An 18,516-nucleotide genomic window follows, 5' to 3' on the forward strand; every position below is an offset into this window, starting at 1 on the left:
AGAAACACATACGCCCTTTTTGGCCAACCAAGCAAGCTTGCAAAGGAAATCTGCACTACAATGAAGTCTCACTGCCCCCCGGTCAAAAGGGCCATCTGAAAAAAGTGTAAAATCCAGAAAGGCAGGACAGGCCATGGAGAACTGGGAGCCTTGTTATGCTGATGGGCGGGATGTAAATTGCCAACAGCCACTCTGGAGAAGTGTATGGTGTTTCCTGAAACATCTAAAAAACAAAGCAACAGAGCCTAGGGCACTTCCACTTATGGTCCTATAGCTTAGGGAAATTAAAATCAAAAAGACACAGCCACCCCAAAGTTTGGGACGGCTCTGTTTACAAGAACCTCGTTTACGGTACAAGTTCAATATCGCAGAAAGCGAAAAATGGATAAAGACGTTGTGGTACTTACGTACAATGCAATATCACTCAGCAATGAAATCTATGTCATCAGGCCCGTAGCAGCATAATGAGTGGATTCAGGTACGATGATTCTAAGTGAAATAAGTCACACAGAAAAAGAAACATCATAAGATATCACTACTACATGGAATGTAAACTTGGCTACACAGGAACTGAATTACAAAACAGAACAGGGTCTCAAATGTAGAAAACCATCTTATGCTTGCTTAAGGGGAAAGGTGAGTTGGGGTGCTGCATAAAACCAGAGATTGAAATTAGCACAGATACCGTTCCATAAGCCAAATATGTAATAGACAAGAGCTACTCCTTGCTCAACCAAGTGGACACAACACCCCATATTAAACGCCTAAGAATATACCTGACTAGTAAGTATCTTAAAACCTATGGATTTATATGTCTCCGAAAGAGAATCAAGCGTGTGTACAGCGGCATAAACGCAGCAGTGATAGGATTGGTGAGGTTCGGTGAGCAAATGCAGACCCTTTGAAGTCATATTGCATGGTACCCATTCCATGGGTCTCAACTCTCCAGGTTTAAGGGATTCTTCCTTCAGCTAAAACATGCATGTGGAACCCAGAGTATGATCCACCGTGTGATTGGGAAACGTGTTCAAAGATGTCAAAGTTTTCATCCCCTGGTACTCGGGTGCAACATTCCAGATGCTTTACTAACACTCTCCCCACTTGGAGAGTCAGTGCCTTTAACCTCCTGTTTGGCCTAGTTTGCAATTTCTACGGAAAATGAACAGGAATAGGGAGAATCAATGAGAGACTAGCTGGAGGTGTCTGGACGGGCAAATTTAACTCTCATTACCCACCAGGGAGAGGAATTAACCAAAGGCTCAGGGTGCCATGCCGGAACCACACTAGGGTCTGAAGCAATCCTGCGGTGTTGCGGACAGCTCACAAGAAAGCGAGTTGAAGAAAGGAGCTCAGGGGCACTGTCATTCACAAACCTGCAGAGTTATTAATGACAGCTATCGTCCAAAAATATATTGAAGTAAGGCTGCCAAGAGGACTTGAAAGTGGGGCAGAATTGCAGGAAACTGATTTCAGGAGGTAGACTGGAATTGCATGTAAAGCATAGGAAAAGAGGCAGAACGTCCACAATGATGCACTTGGTCAAAAAGGACGTATGCGTTTTTTCCTGAATATATTCAGGAAAAAACGCATACACACTTTTTGGCCAACCAAGCAAGTTTGCAAAGAAACTTGCACTACAATGAAGTCTCACTGCCCCCCGGTCAAAAGGGACATCTGAAAAAAGTGTAAAATCCAGAAAGCCAGGACAGGCCATGGAGAACTGGGAGCCTTGTTATGCTCATGGGCGGGATGTAAATTGCCAACAGCCACTCTGGAGAAGTGTATGGTGTTTCCTGAAACACCTAAAAAACAAAGCAACAGAGCCTAGGGCACTTCCACTTATGGTCCTATAGCTTAGGGAAATTAAAATCAAAAAGACACAGCCACCCCAAAGTTTGGGACGGCTCTGTTTACAAGAACCTCGTTTACGGTACAAGTTCAATATCGCAGAAAGCGAAAAATGGATAAAGACGTTGTGGTACTTACGTACAATGCAATATCACTCAGCAATGAAATCTATGTCATCAGGCCCGTAGCAGCATAATGAGTGGATTCAGGTACGATGATTCTAAGTGAAATAAGTCACACAGAAAAAGAAACATCATAAGATATCACTACTACACGGAATGTAAACTTGGCTACACAGGAACTGAATTACAAAACAGAACAGGGTCTCAAATGTAGAAAACCAACTTATGCTTGCTTAAGGGGAAAGGTGAGTTGGGGTGCTGCATAAAACCAGAGATTGAAATTAGCACAGATACCGTTCCATAAGCCAAATATGTAATAGAAAAGAGCTACTCCTTGCTCAACCAAGTGGACACAACACCCCATATTAAACGCCTAAGAATATACCTGACTAGTAAGTATCTTAAAACCTATGGATTTATATGTCTCCGAAAGAGAATCAAGCATGTGTACAGCGGATAAACGCAGCAGTGATAGGATTGGTGAGGTTCGGTGAGCAAATGCAGACCCTTTGAAGTCATATTGCATGGTACCCATTCCATGGGTCTCAACTCTCCCCCTGTTTAAGGGATTCTTCCTTCAGCTAAAACATGAATGTGGAACCCAGAATATGATCCACCGTGTGATCGGGCAACGTGTTCAAATGGGTCAGTTTTCGTCCCCTGGTACTCGGGTGCAACATTCCAGACGCTTTACTAACATTCTCCCCACTTGGAGAGTCAGTGCCTTTAACCTCCTGTTTGGCCCAGTTTGCAATTTCTGCGGAAAATTAACAGGAATAGGGAGAACCAATGAGAGACTAGCTGGAGGTGACTGGACGGGCAAATTTAACTCTCATTTCCCACCAGGAAGGGGAATTAACCAAAGGCTCAGCATGCCAGGCCGGAACCACACTAGGGCCTGAAGCAATCCTGCGGTGTTGCGGCCAGCTCACAAGAAAGCGAGTTGAAGAAAGGAGCTCAGGGGCACTGTAATTCACAAACCTGCAGAGTTATAAATGACAGCTATCGTCCAAAAATATATTGAAGTAAGGCTGCCAAGAGGACTTGAAAGCGGGCCAGAATTGCAGGAAACCGATTTCAGGAGGTAGACTGGAATTGCATGTAAAGCATAGGAAAAGAGGCAGAACGTCCACAATGATGCACTTGGCCAAAAAGGGCGTATGTGTTTTTTCCTGAATATATTCAGGAAAAAACGCATACGCCCTTTTTGGCCAACCAAGCAAGCTTGCAAAGGAAATCTGCACTACAATGAAGTCTCACTGCCCCCCGGTCAAAAGGGCCATCTGAGAAAAGTGTAAAATCCAGAAAGGCAGGACAGGCCATGGAGAACTGGGAGCCTTGTTATGCTGATGGGCGGGATGTAAATTGCCAACAGCCACTCTGGAGAAGTGTATGGTGTTTCCTGAAACATCTAAAAAACAAAGCAACAGAGCCTAGGGCACTTCCACTTATGGTCCTATAGCTTAGGGAAATTAAAATCAAAAAGACACAGCCTCCCCAAAGTATGGGACGCCTCTGTTTACAAAAACCTCATTTACGGTAAAAGTTCAATATCACAGAAAGTGAAAAATGGATATAGAAGTTGTGGTACTTACCTACAATGCAATATCACTCAGCAATGAAATCTATATCATCAGGCCCGTTGCATCATAACGAGTGGATTCAGGTACGATGATTCTAAGTGAAATAAGTCACAGAGAAAAAAAAACATCATGAGATATCACTACTACACGGAATGTAAACTTGGCTACACAGGAACTGAATTACAAAACAGAACAGGGTCTCAAATGTAGAAAACCAACTTATGCTTGCTTAAGGGGAAAGGTGAGTGGGGGTGCTGCATAAAACCAGAGATTGAAATTAGCACAGATACCGTTCCATAAGCCAAATATGTAATAGACAAGAGCTACTCCTTGCTCAACGAAGTGGACTCAACACCACATATTAAACGCCTAAGAATATACCTGACTAGTAAGAATCTTAAAACCTATGGATTTATATGTCTCCGAAAGAGAATCAAGCGTGTGTACAGCAGCATAAACGCAGCAGTGATAGGATTGGTGAGGATCGGTGAGCAAATGCAGACCCTTTGAAGTCATATTGCATGGTACCCATTCCATGGATCTCAACTCTCCCCCTGTTTAAGGGATTCTTCCTTCAGCTAAAACATGCATGTGGAACCCAGAGTATGATCCACCGTGTAATCCGGAAACGTGTTCAAATGGGTCAGTTTTCGTCCCCTGGTACTCGGGTGCAACATTCCAGACGCTTTACTAACTCTCTCCCCACTTGGAGAGTCAGTGCCTTTAACCTCCTGTTTGGCCCAGTTTGCAATTTCTGCGGAAAATGAACAGGAATAGGGAGAACCAATGAGAGACTAGCTGGAGGTGTCTGGACGGGCAAATTTAACTCTCATTTCCCAACAGGAAGAAGAATTAACCAAAGGCTCAGCGTGCCATGCCGGAACCACACTAGGGCCTGAAGCAATCCTGCGGTGTTGCGGCCAGCTCACAAGAAAGCGAGTTGAAGAAAGGAGCTCAGGGGCAGTGTCATTCACAAACCTGCAGAGTTATAAATGACAGCTATCGTCCAAAAATATATTGAAGTAAGGCTGCCAAGAGGAATTGAAAGCAGGGCAGAATTGCAGGAAACCGATTTCAGGAGGTAGACTGGAATTGCATGTAAAGCATAGGAAAAGAGGCAGAACGTCCACAATGATGCACTTGGCCAAAAAGGGCGTATGCGTTTTTTCCTGAATATATTCAGGAAAAAACGCATACGCCCTTTTTGGCCAACCAAGCAAGCTTGCAAAGGAAATCTGCACTACAATGAAGTCTCACTGCCCCCCGATCAAAAGGGCCATCTGAAAAAAGTGTAAAATCCAGAAAGGCAGGACAGGCCATGGAGAACTGGGAGCCTTGTTATGCTGATGTGCGGGATGTAAACTGCCAACAGCCACTCTGGAGAAGTGTATGGTGTTTCCTGAAACATCTAAAAAACAAAGCAACAGAGCCTAGGGCACTTCCACTTATGGTCCTATAGCTTAGGGAAATTAAACTCAAAAAGACACAGCCACCCCAAAGTTTGGGACAGCTCTGTTTACAAGAACCTCGTTTACGGTACAAGTTCAATATCACAGAAAGCGAAAAATGGATAAAGAAGTTGTGGTACTTACGTACAATGCAATATCACTCAGCAATGAAATCTATGTCATCAGGCCCATAGCAGCATAATGAGTGGATTCAGGTACGATGATTCTAAGTGAAATAAGTCACACAGAAAAAGAAACAACATAAGATATCACTACTACACGGAATGTAAACTTGGCTACACAGGAACTGAATTACAAAACAGAACAGGGTCTCAAATGTAGAAAACCAACTTATGCTTGCTTAAGGGGAAAGGTGAGTTGGGGTGCTGCATAAAACCAGAGATTGAAATTAGCACAGATACCGTTCCATAAGCCAAATATGTAATAGACAAGAGCTACTCCTTGCTCAACGAAGTGGACACTACACCCCATATTAAACGCCTAAGAATACACCTGACTAGTAAGAATCTTAAAACCTATGGATTTATATTTCTCCGAAAGAGAATCAAGCGTGTGTACAGCGGCATAAACGCAGCAATGATAGGATTGGTGAGGTTCGGTGAACAAATGCAGACCCTTTGAAGTCATATTGCATGGTACCCATTCCATGGGTCTCAACTCTCCAGGTTTAAGGGATTCTTCCTTCAGCTAAAACATGCATGTGGAACCCAGAGTATGATCCACCGTGTGATTGGGAAACGTGTTCAAATGTGTCTCAGGTTTCGTCCCCTGGTACTCGGGTGCAACATTCCAGACGCTTTACTAACACTCTCCCCACTTGGAGAGTCAGTGCCTTTAACCTCCTGTTTGGCCCAGTTTGCAATTTCTGCGGAAAATGTACAGGAATAGGGAGAACCAATGAGAGACTACCTGGAGGTGTCTGGACGGGCAAATTTAACTCTCATTTCCCACCAGGAAGAGGAAATAACCAAAGGCTCAGCGTGCCGTGACGGAACCACACTAGGGCCTGAAGCAATGCTGCGGTGTTGCGGCCAGCTCACAAGAAAGCGAGTTGAAGAAAGGAGCTCAGGGGCACTGTCATTCACAAACATGCAGAGTTATAAATGACAGCTATCGTCCAAAAATATATTGAAGTAAGGCTGCCAAGAGGACTTGAAAGCGGGGCAGAATTGCAGGAAACCGATTTCAGGAGGTAGACTGGAATTGCATGTAAAGCATAGGAAAAGAGGCAGAACGTCCACAATGATGCACTTGGCCAAAAAGGGCGTATGCGTTTTTTCCTGAATATATTCAGGAAAAAACGCATACGCCCTTTTTGGCCAACCAAGCAAGCTTGCAAATGAAATCTGCACAACAATGAAGTCTCACTGCCCCCCGATCAAAAGGGCCATCTGAAAAAAGTGTAAAATCCAGAAAGGCAGGACAGGCCATGGAGAACTGGGAGCCTTGTTATGCTCATGGGCGGGATGTAAATTGCCAACAGCCACTCTGGAGAAGTGTATGGTGTTTCCTGAAACATCTACAAAACAAAGCAACAGAGCCTAGGGCACTTCAACTTATGGTCCAATAGCTTAGGGAAATTAAAATCTAAAAGACACAGCCACCTCAAAGTTTGGGATGGCTCTGTTTACAAGAACCTCATTTACGGTACAAGTTCAATATCACAGAAAGCAAAAAATGGATAAAGAAGTTGTGGTACTTACGTACAGTGCAATATCACTCAGCAATGAAATCTATGTCATCAGGCCCGTAGCAGCATAACGAGTGGATTCAGGTACGATGATTCTAAGTGAAATAAGTCACAGAGAAAAAGAAACATCATAAGATATCACTACTACACGGAATGTAAACTTGGCTACCCAGGAACTGAATTACAAAACAGAACAGGGTCTCAAATGTAGAAAAGCAACTTATGCTTGCTTAAGGGGAAAAGTGAGTTGGGGTGCTGCATAAAACCAGAGATTGAAATTAGCACAGATACCGTTCCATAAGCCAAATATGTAATAGACAAGAGCTACTCCTTGCTCAACGAAGTGGACTCTACACCCCATATTAAATGCCTAAGAGTATACCTGACTAATAAGAATCTTAAAACCTATGGATTTATATGTCTCCGAAAGAGAACCAAGCGTGTGTACAGCGGCATAAACGCAGCAGTGATAAGATTGGTGAGCATCGGTGAGCAAATGCAGACCCTTTGAAGTCATATTGCATGGTACCCATTCCATGGGTCTCAACTCTCCAGGTTTAAGGGATTCTTCCTTCAGCTAAAACATGCATGTGGAACCCAGAGTATGATCCACCGTGTGATCGGGAAACGTGTTCAAAGGTTTCTCAGTTTTCTTCCCCCGGTACTCGGGTGCAACATTCCAGACGCTTTACTAACACTCTCCCCACTTGGAGAGTCAGTGCCTTTAACCTCCTGTTTGGCCCAGTTTGCAATTTCTGCTGAAAATGAACAGGAATAGGGAGAACCAATGAGAGACTACCTGGAGGTGTCTGGACGGGCAAATTTAACTCTCATTTCCCACCAGGAAGAGGAATTAACCAAAGGCTCAGCGTGCCATGCCGGAACCACACTAAGGCCTGAAACGATGCTGCGGTGTTGCGGCCAGCTCACAAGAAAGCGAGTTGAAGAAAGGAGCTCAGGGGTACTGTAATTCACAAACCTTCAGAGTTATAAATGACAGCTATCGTCCAAAAATATATTGAAGTAAGGCTGCCAAGAGGACGTGAATGCGGGGCAGAATTGCAGGAAACCGATTTCAGGAGGTAGACTGGAATTGCATGTAAAGCATAGGAAAAGAGGCAGAACGTCCACAATGATGCACTTGGCCAAAAAGGGCGTATGCGTTTTTTCCTGAATATATTCAGGAAAAAACGCATACGCCCTTTTTGGCCAACCAAGCAAGCTTGCAAAGGAAATCTGCACTACAATGAAGTCTCACTGCCCCCCGGTCAAAAGGGCCATCTGAAAAAAGTGTAAAATCCAGAAAGGCAGGACAGGCCATGGAGAACTGGGAGCCTTGTTATGCTGATGGGCGGGATGTAAATTGCCAACAGCCACACTGGAGAAGTGTATGGTGTTTCCTGAAACATCTAAAAAACAAAGCAACAGAGCCTAGGGCACTTCCACTTATGCTCCTATAGCTTAGGGAAATTAAAATCAAAAAGACACAGCCACCCCAAAGTTTGGGACAGGCTCTGTTTACAAGAACCTCGTTTACGGTACAAGTTCAATATCACAGAAAGCGAAAAATGGATAAAGAAGTTGTGGTACTTACGTACAATGCAATATCACTCAGCAATGAAATCTATGTCATCAGACCCATAGCAGCATAATGAGTGGATTCAGGTACGATGATTCTAAGTGAAATAAGTGACACAGAAAAAGAAACAACATAAGATATCACTACTACATGGAATGTAAACTTGGCTACACAGGAACTTAATTACAAAACAGAACAGGGTCTCAAATGTAGAAAACCAACTTATGCTTGCTTAAGGGGAAAGGTGACTTGGGGTGCTGCATAAAATCAGAGATTGAAATTAGCACAGATACGGTTCCATAAGCCAAATATGTAAGAGACAAGAGCTACTCCTTGCTCAACGAAGTGGACACTACACCCCATATTAAACGCCTAAGAATATACCTGACTAGTAAGAATCTTAAAACCTATGGATTTATATTTCTCCGAAAGAGAATCAAGCGTGTGTACAGCGGCATAAACGCAGCAATGATAGGATTGGTGAGGTTCGGTGAACACATGCAGACCCTTTGAAGTCATATTGCATGGTACCCATTCCATGGGTCTCAACTCTCCAGGTTTAAGGGATTCTTCCTTCAGCTAAAACATGCATGTGGAACCCAGAGTATGATCCACTGTGTGATCGGGAAACGTGTTCAAATGGGTCTCAGGTTTCGTCCCCTGGTACTCGGGTGCAACATTCCAGACGCTTTACTAACACTCTCCCCACTTGGAGAGTCAGTGCCTTTAACCTCCTGTTTGGCCCAGTTTGCAATTTCTGCGGAAAATGAACGGGAATAGGGAGAACCAATGAGAGACTAGCTGGAGGTGTCTGGACGGGCAAATTTAACTCTCATTTCCCACCAGGAAGAGGAAATAACCAAAGGCTCAGCGTGCCGTGACGGAACCACACTAGGGCCTGAAGCAATGCTGCGGTGTTGCGGCCAGCTCACAAGAAAGCGAGTTGAAGAAAGGAGCTCAGGGGCACTGTAATTCACAAACCTGCAGAGTTATAAATGACAGCTATCGTCCAAAAATATATTGAAGTAAGGCTGCCAAGAGGACTTGAAAGCGGGGCAGAATTGCAGGAAACCGATTTCAGGAGGTAGACTGGAATTGCATGTAAAGCATAGGAAAAGAGGCAGAACGTCCACAATGATGCACTTGGCCAAAAAGGGCATAAGCGTTTTTTCGTCAGGAAATAACGCATACGCCCTTTTTGGCCAACCAAGCAAGCTTGCAAAGGAAATCTGCACTACAATGAAGTCTCACTGCCCCCCGGTCAAAAGGGCCATCTGAAAAACTGTAAAATCCAGAAAGGCAGGACAGGCCATGGAGAACTGGGAGCCTTGTTATGCTGATGGGCGGGATGAAAATTGCCAACAGCCACTCTGGAGAAGTGTATGGTGTTTCCTGAAACATCTACAAAACAAAGCAACAGAGCCTAGGGCACTTCCACTTATGGTCCTATAGCTTAGGGAAATTAAAATCAAAAAGACACAGCCACCCCAAAGTTTGGGACAGCTCTGTTTACAAGAACCTCGTTTACGGTACAAGTTCAATATCACAGAAAGCGAAAAATGGATAAAGAATTTGTGTTACTTACGTACAATGCAATATAACTCAGCAATGAAATCTATGTCATCAGGCCCGTAGCAGCATAATGAGTGGATTCAGGTACGATGATTCTAAGTGAAATAAGTCACACAGAAAAAGAAACAACATAAGATATCACTACTACACGGAATGTAAACTTGGCTACACAGGAACTGAATTACAAAACAGAACAGGGTCTCAAATGTAGAAAACCAACTTATGCTTCCTCAAGGGGAAAGGTGAGTTGGGGTGCTGCATAAAACCAGAGATTGAAATTAGCACAGATACTGTTCCATAAGCCAAATATGTAATAGACAAGAGCTACTCCTTGCTCAATGAATTGCACTCAACACCCCATATTAAACGCCTAAGAATATACCTGACTAGTAAGAATCTTAAAACCTATGGATTTATATGTCTCCGAAAGAGAATCAAGCATGTGTACAGTGGCATAAACGCAGCAGTGATAGGATTGGTGAGGATCGGTGAGCAAATGCAGACCTTTTGAAATCATATTGCATGGTACCCATTTCATGGGTCTCAACTCTCCAGGTTTAAGGGATTCTTCCTTCAGCTAAAACATGCATGTGGAACCCAGAGTATGATCCACCGTGTGATTGGGAAACGTGTTCAAATGTGTCTCAGGTTTCGTCCCCTGGTACTCGGGTGCAACATTCCAGACGCTTTACTAACACTCTCCCCACTTGGAGAGTCAGTGCCTTTAACCTCCTGTTTGGCCCAGTTTGCAATTTCTGCGGAAAATGTACAGGAATAGGGAGAACCAATGAGAGACTACCTGGAGGTGTCTGGACGGGCAAATTTAACTCTCATTTCCCACCAGGAAGAGGAAATAACCAAAGGCTCAGCGTGCCGTGACGGAACCACACTAGGGCCTGAAGCAATGCTGCGGTGTTGCGGCCAGCTCACAAGAAAGCGAGTTGAAGAAAGGAGCTCAGGGGCACTGTAATTCACAAACGTTCAGAGTTATAAATGACAGCTATCGTCCAAAAATATATTGAAGTAAGGCTGCCAAGAGGACTTGAAAGCGGGGCAGAATTGCAGGAAACCGATTTCAGGAGGTAGACTGGAATTGCATGTAAAGCATAGGAAAAGAGGCAGAACGTCCACAATGATGCACTTGGCCAAAAAGGGCATAAGCGTTTTTTCGTCAGGAAATAACGCATACGCCCTTTTTGGCCAACCAAGCAAGCTTGCAAAGGAAATCTTCACTACAATGAAGTCTCACTGCCCCCCGGTCAAAAGGGCCATCTGAAAAACTGTAAAATCCAGAAAGGCAGGACAGGCCATGGAGAACTGGGAGCCTTGTTATGCTGATGGGCGGGATGAAAATTGCCAACAGCCACTCTGGAGAAGTGTATGGTGTTTCCTGAAACATCTAAAAAACAAAGCAACAGAGCCTAGGGCACTTCCACTTATGCTCCTATAGCTTAGGGAAATTAAACTCAAAAAGACACAGCCACCCCAAAGTTTGGGACAGCTCTGTTTACAAGAACCTCGTTTACGGTACAAGTTCAATATCACAGAAAGCGAAAAATGGATAAAGAATTTGTGGTACTTACGTACAATGCAATATAACTCAGCAATGAAATCTATGTCATCAGGCCAGTAGCAGCATAATGAGTGGATTCAGGTACGATGATTCTAAGTGAAATAAGTCACACAGAAAAAGAAACAACATAAGATATCACTACTACACGGCATGTAAACTTGGCTACACAGGAACTGAATTACAAAACAGAACAGGGTCTCAAATGTAGAAAACCAACTTATGCTTCCTTAAGGGGAAAGGTGAGTTGGGGTGCTTCATAAAACCAGAGATTGAAATTAGCACAGATACTGTTCCATAAGCCAAATATGTAATAGACAAGAGCTACTCCTTGCTCAATGAATTGCACTCAACACCCCATATTAAACGCCTAAGAATATACCTGATTAGTAAGAATCTTAAAACCTATGGATTTATATGTCTCCGAAAGAGAATCAAGCATGTGTACAGTGGCATAAACGCAGCAGTGATAGGATTGGTGAGGATCAGTGAGCAAATGCAGACCTTTTGAAATCATATTGCATGGTACCCATTTCATGGGTCTCAACTCTCCAGGTTTAAGGGATTCTTCCTTCAGCTAAAACATGCATGTGGAACCCAGAGTATGATCCACCGTGTGATCGGGAAACGTGTTCAAATGTGACTCAGATTTCGTGCCCTGGTACTCGGGTGCAACATTCCAGACGCTTTACTAACACTCTCCCCACTTGGAGAGTCAGTGCCTTTAAACTCCTGTTGACCCAGTTTGCAATTTCTGTGGAAAATGAACAGGAATAGGGAGAACCAATGAGAGACTAGCTGGAGGTGTCTGGACGGGCAAATTTAACTCTCATTTCCCACCAGGAAGAGGAATTAACCAAAGGCTCAGCGTGCCATGCCGGAACCACACTAGGGCCTGAAGCAATCCTGCGGTGTTGCGGCCAGCTCACAAGAAAGCGAGTTGAAGAAAGGAGCTCAGGGGCACTGTCATTCACAAACATGCAGAGTTATAAATGACAGCTATCGTCCAAAAATATATTGAAGTAAGGCTGCCAAGAGGACTTGAAAGCGGGGCAGAATTGCAGGAAACCGATTTCAGGAGGTAGACTGGAATTGCATGTAAAGCATAGGAAAAGAGGCAGAACGTCCACAATGATGCACTTGGCCAAAAAGGGCGTATGCGTTTTTTCCTGAATATATTCAGGAAAAAACGCATACGCCCTTTTTGGCCAACCAAGCAAGCTTGCAAATGAAATCTGCACAACAATGAAGTCTCACTGCCCCCCGATCAAAAGGGCCATCTGAAAAAAGTGTAAAATCCAGAAAGGCAGGACAGGCCATGGAGAACTGGGAGCCTTGTTATGCTCATGGGCGGGATGTAAATTGCCAACAGCCACTCTGGAGAAGTGTATGGTGTTTCCTGAAACATCTACAAAACAAAGCAACAGAGCCTAGGGCACTTCAACTTATGGTCCAATAGCTTAGGGAAATTAAAATCTAAAAGACACAGCCACCTCAAAGTTTGGGATGGCTCTGTTTACAAGAACCTCATTTACGGTACAAGTTCAATATCACAGAAAGCAAAAAATGGATAAAGAAGTTGTGGTACTTACGTACAGTGCAATATCACTCAGCAATGAAATCTATGTCATCAGGCCCGTAGCAGCATAACGAGTGGATTCAGGTACGATGATTCTAAGTGAAATAAGTCACAGAGAAAAAGAAACATCATAAGATATCACTACTACACGGAATGTAAACTTGGCTACCCAGGAACTGAATTACAAAACAGAACAGGGTCTCAAATGTAGAAAAGCAACTTATGCTTGCTTAAGGGGAAAAGTGAGTTGGGGTGCTGCATAAAACCAGAGATTGAAATTAGCACAGATACCGTTCCATAAGCCAAATATGTAATAGACAAGAGCTACTCCTTGCTCAACGAAGTGGACTCTACACCCCATATTAAATGCCTAAGAGTATACCTGACTAATAAGAATCTTAAAACCTATGGATTTATATGTCTCCGAAAGAGAACCAAGCGTGTGTACAGCGGCATAAACGCAGCAGTGATAAGATTGGTGAGCATCGGTGAGCAAATGCAGACCCTTTGAAGTCATATTGCATGGTACCCATTCCATGGGTCTCAACTCTCCAGGTTTAAGGGATTCTTCCTTCAGCTAAAACATGCATGTGGAACCCAGAGTATGATCCACCGTGTGATCGGGAAACGTGTTCAAAGGTTTCTCAGTTTTCTTCCCCCGGTACTCGGGTGCAACATTCCAGACGCTTTACTAACACTCTCCCCACTTGGAGAGTCAGTGCCTTTAACCTCCTGTTTGGCCCAGTTTGCAATTTCTGCTGAAAATGAACAGGAATAGGGAGAACCAATGAGAGACTACCTGGAGGTGTCTGGACGGGCAAATTTAACTCTCATTTCCCACCAGGAAGAGGAATTAACCAAAGGCTCAGAGTGCCATGCCGGAACCACACTAAGGCCTGAAACGATGCTGCGGTGTTGCGGCCAGCTCACAAGAAAGCGAGTTGAAGAAAGGAGCTCAGGGGTACTGTAATTCACAAACCTTCAGAGTTATAAATGACAGCTATCGTCCAAAAATATATTGAAGTAAGGCTGCCAAGAGGACGTGAATGCGGGGCAGAATTGCAGGAAACCGATTTCAGGAGGTAGACTGGAATTGCATGTAAAGCATAGGAAAAGAGGCAGAACGTCCACAATGATGCACTTGGCCAAAAAGGGCGTATGCGTTTTTTCCTGAATATATTCAGGAAAAAACGCATACGCCCTTTTTGGCCAACCAAGCAAGCTTGCAAAGGAAATCTGCACTACAATGAAGTCTCACTGCCCCCCGGTCAAAAGGGCCATCTGAAAAAAGTGTAAAATCCAGAAAGGCAGGACAGGCCATGGAGAACTGGGAGCCTTGTTATGCTGATGGGCGGGATGTAAATTGCCAACAGCCACACTGGAGAAGTGTATGGTGTTTCCTGAAACATCTAAAAAACAAAGCAACAGAGCCTAGGGCACTTCCACTTATGCTCCTATAGCTTAGGGAAATTAAAATCAAAAAGACACAGCCACCCCAAAGTTTGGGACAGGCTCTGTTTACAAGAACCTCGTTTACGGTACAAGTTCAATATCACAGAAAGCGAAAAATGGATAAAGAAGTTGTGGTACTTACGTACAATGCAATATCACTCAGCAATGAAATCTATGTCATCAGACCCATAGCAGCATAATGAGTGGATTCAGGTACGATGATTCTAAGTGAAATAAGTGACACAGAAAAAGAAACAACATAAGATATCACTACTACATGGAATGTAAACTTGGCTACACAGGAACTTAATTACAAAACAGAACAGGGTCTCAAATGTAGAAAACCAACTTATGCTTGCTTAAGGGGAAAGGTGACTTGGGGTGCTGCATAAAATCAGAGATTGAAATTAGCACAGATACCGTTCCATAAGCCAAATATGTAAGAGACAAGAGCTACTCCTTGCTCAACGAAGTGGACACTACACCCCATATTAAACGCCTAAGAATATACCTGACTAGTAAGAATCTTAAAACCTATGGATTTATATTTCTCCGAAAGAGAATCAAGCGTGTGTACAGCGGCATAAACGCAGCAATGATAGGATTGGTGAGGTTCGGTGAACACATGCAGACCCTTTGAAGTCATATTGCATGGTACCCATTCCATGGGTCTCAACTCTCCAGGTTTAAGGGATTCTTCCTTCAGCTAAAACATGCATGTGGAACCCAGAGTATGATCCACTGTGTGATCGGGAAACGTGTTCAAATGGGTCTCAGGTTTCGTCCCCTGGTACTCGGGTGCAACATTCCAGACGCTTTACTAACACTCTCCCCACTTGGAGAGTCAGTGCCTTTAACCTCCTGTTTGGCCCAGTTTGCAATTTCTGCGGAAAATGAACGGGAATAGGGAGAACCAATGAGAGACTAGCTGGAGGTGTCTGGACGGGCAAATTTAACTCTCATTTCCCACCAGGAAGAGGAAATAACCAAAGGCTCAGCGTGCCGTGACGGAACCACACTAGGGCCTGAAGCAATGCTGCGGTGTTGCGGCCAGCTCACAAGAAAGCGAGTTGAAGAAAGGAGCTCAGGGGCACTGTAATTCACAAACCTGCAGAGTTATAAATGACAGCTATCGTCCAAAAATATATTGAAGTAAGGCTGCCAAGAGGACTTGAAAGCGGGGCAGAATTGCAGGAAACCGATTTCAGGAGGTAGACTGGAATTGCATGTAAAGCATAGGAAAAGAGGCAGAACGTCCACAATGATGCACTTGGCCAAAAAGGGCATAAGCGTTTTTTCGTCAGGAAATAACGCATACGCCCTTTTTGGCCAACCAAGCAAGCTTGCAAAGGAAATCTGCACTACAATGAAGTCTCACTGCCCCCCGGTCAAAAGGGCCATCTGAAAAACTGTAAAATCCAGAAAGGCAGGACAGGCCATGGAGAACTGGGAGCCTTGTTATGCTGATGGGCGGGATGAAAATTGCCAACAGCCACTCTGGAGAAGTGTATGGTGTTTCCTGAAACATCTACAAAACAAAGCAACAGAGCCTAGGGCACTTCCACTTATGGTCCTATAGCTTAGGGAAATTAAAATCAAAAAGACACAGCCACCCCAAAGTTTGGGACAGCTCTGTTTACAAGAACCTCGTTTACGGTACAAGTTCAATATCACAGAAAGCGAAAAATGGATAAAGAATTTGTGTTACTTACGTACAATGCAATATAACTCAGCAATGAAATCTATGTCATCAGGCCCGTAGCAGCATAATGAGTGGATTCAGGTACGATGATTCTAAGTGAAATAATTCACACAGAAAAAGAAACAACATAAGATATCACTACTACACGGAATGTAAACTTGGCTACACAGGAACTGAATTACAAAACAGAACAGGGTCTCAAATGTAGAAAACCAACTTATGCTTCCTCAAGGGGAAAGGTGAGTTGGGGTGCTGCATAAAACCAGAGATTGAAATTAGCACAGATACTGTTCCATAAGCCAAATATGTAATAGACAAGAGCTACTCCTTGCTCAATGAATTGCACTCAACACCCCATATTAAACGCCTAAGAATATACCTGACTAGTAAGAATCTTAAAACCTATGGATTTATATGTCTCCGAAAGAGAATCAAGCATGTGTACAGTGGCATAAACGCAGCAGTGATAGGATTGGTGAGGATCGGTGAGCAAATGCAGACCTTTTGAAATCATATTGCATGGTACCCATTTCATGGGTCTCAACTCTCCAGGTTTAAGGGATTCTTCCTTCAGCTAAAACATGCATGTGGAACCCAGAGTATGATCCACCGTGTGATCGGGAAACGTGTTCAAATGTGACTCAGATTTCGTGCCCTGGTACTCGGGTGCAACATTCCAGACGCTTTACTAACACTCTCCCCACTTGGAGAGTCAGTGGCTTTAAACTCCTGTTGACCCAGTTTGCAATATCTGTGGAAAATGAACAGGAATAGGGAGAACCAATGAGAGACTAGCTGGAGGTGTCTGGACGGGCAAATTTAACTCTCATTTCCCACCAGGAAGAGGAATTAACCAAAGGCTCAGCGTGCCATGCCGGAACCACACTAGGGCCTGAAGCAATCCTGCAGTGTTGAGGCCAGCTCACAAGAAAGCGAGTTGAAGAAAGGAGCTCAGGGGCACTGTCATTCACAAACATGCAGAGTTATAAATGACAGCTATCGTCCAAAAATATATTGAAGTAAGGCTGCCAAGAGGACTTGAAAGCGGGGCAGAATTGCAGGAAACCGATTTCAGGAGGTAGACTGGAATTGCATGTAAAGCATAGGAAAAGAGGCAGAACGTCCACAATGATGCACTTGGCCAAAAAGGGCGTATGCGTTTTTTCCTGAATATATTCAGGAAAAAACGCATACGCCCTTTTTGGCCAACCAAGCAAGCTTGCAAATGAAATCTGCACAACAATGAAGTCTCACTGCCCCCCGATCAAAAGGGCCATCTGAAAAAAGTGTAAAATCCAGAAAGGCAGGACAGGCCATGGAGATGTGGGAGCCTTGTTGTGCTGATGGGCGGGATGTAAATTGCCCACAGCCACTCTGGAGAAGTGTATGGTGTTTCCTGAAACATCTAAAAAACAAAGCAACAGAGCCTAGGGCACTTCCACTTATGGTCCTATAGCTTAGGGAAATTAAAATCAAAAAGACACAGCCACCCCAAAGTTTGGGACGGCTCTGTTTACAAGAACCTCGTTTACGGTACAAGTTCAATATCACAGAAAGCGAAAAATGGATAAAGAATTTGTGGTACTTACGTACAATGCAATATAACTCAGCAATGAAATCTATGTCATCAGGCCCATAGCAGCGTAATGAGTGGATTCAGGTACGATGATTCTAAGTGAAATAAGTCACACAGAAAAAGAAACATCATAAGATATCACTACTACACGGAATGTAAACTTGGCTACACAGGAACTGAATTACAAAACAGAACAGGGTCTCAAATGTAGAAAACCAACTTATGCTTGCTTAAGGGGAAAGCTGAGTTGGGGTGCTGCATAAAACCAGAGATTGAAATTAGCACAGATACCGTTCCATAAGCCAAATATGTAATAGACAAGAGCTACTCCTTGCTCAACGAAGTGGCCTCAACACCCCATATTAAACGCCTAAGAACGTACCTGACTAGTAAGAATCTTAAAACCTATGGATTTATATTTCTCCGAAAGAGAATCAAGCGTGTGTACAGTGGCAGAAACGCAGCAGTGATAGGATTGGTGAGGTTCGGTGAGCAAATGCAGACCCTTTGAAGTCATATTGCATGGTACCCATTCCATGGGTCTCAACTCTCCAGGTTTAAGGGATTCTTCCTTCAGCTAAAACATGCATGTGGAACCCAGAGTATGATCCACCGTGTGATCAGGAAACGTGTTCAAATGTCTCTCAGGTTTTGTCCCCTGGTACTCGGGTGCAACATTCCAGACGCTTTACTAACACTCTCCCCACTTGGAGAGTCAGTGCCTTTAACCTCCTGTTTGGCCCAGTTTGCAATTTCTGCGGAAAATGAACAGGA

This window comes from Globicephala melas, chromosome 5 (assembly GCF_963455315.2).
Source record: "Globicephala melas chromosome 5, mGloMel1.2, whole genome shotgun sequence".
In the NCBI taxonomy this organism is placed as follows: Eukaryota; Metazoa; Chordata; class Mammalia; order Artiodactyla; family Delphinidae; genus Globicephala; species Globicephala melas.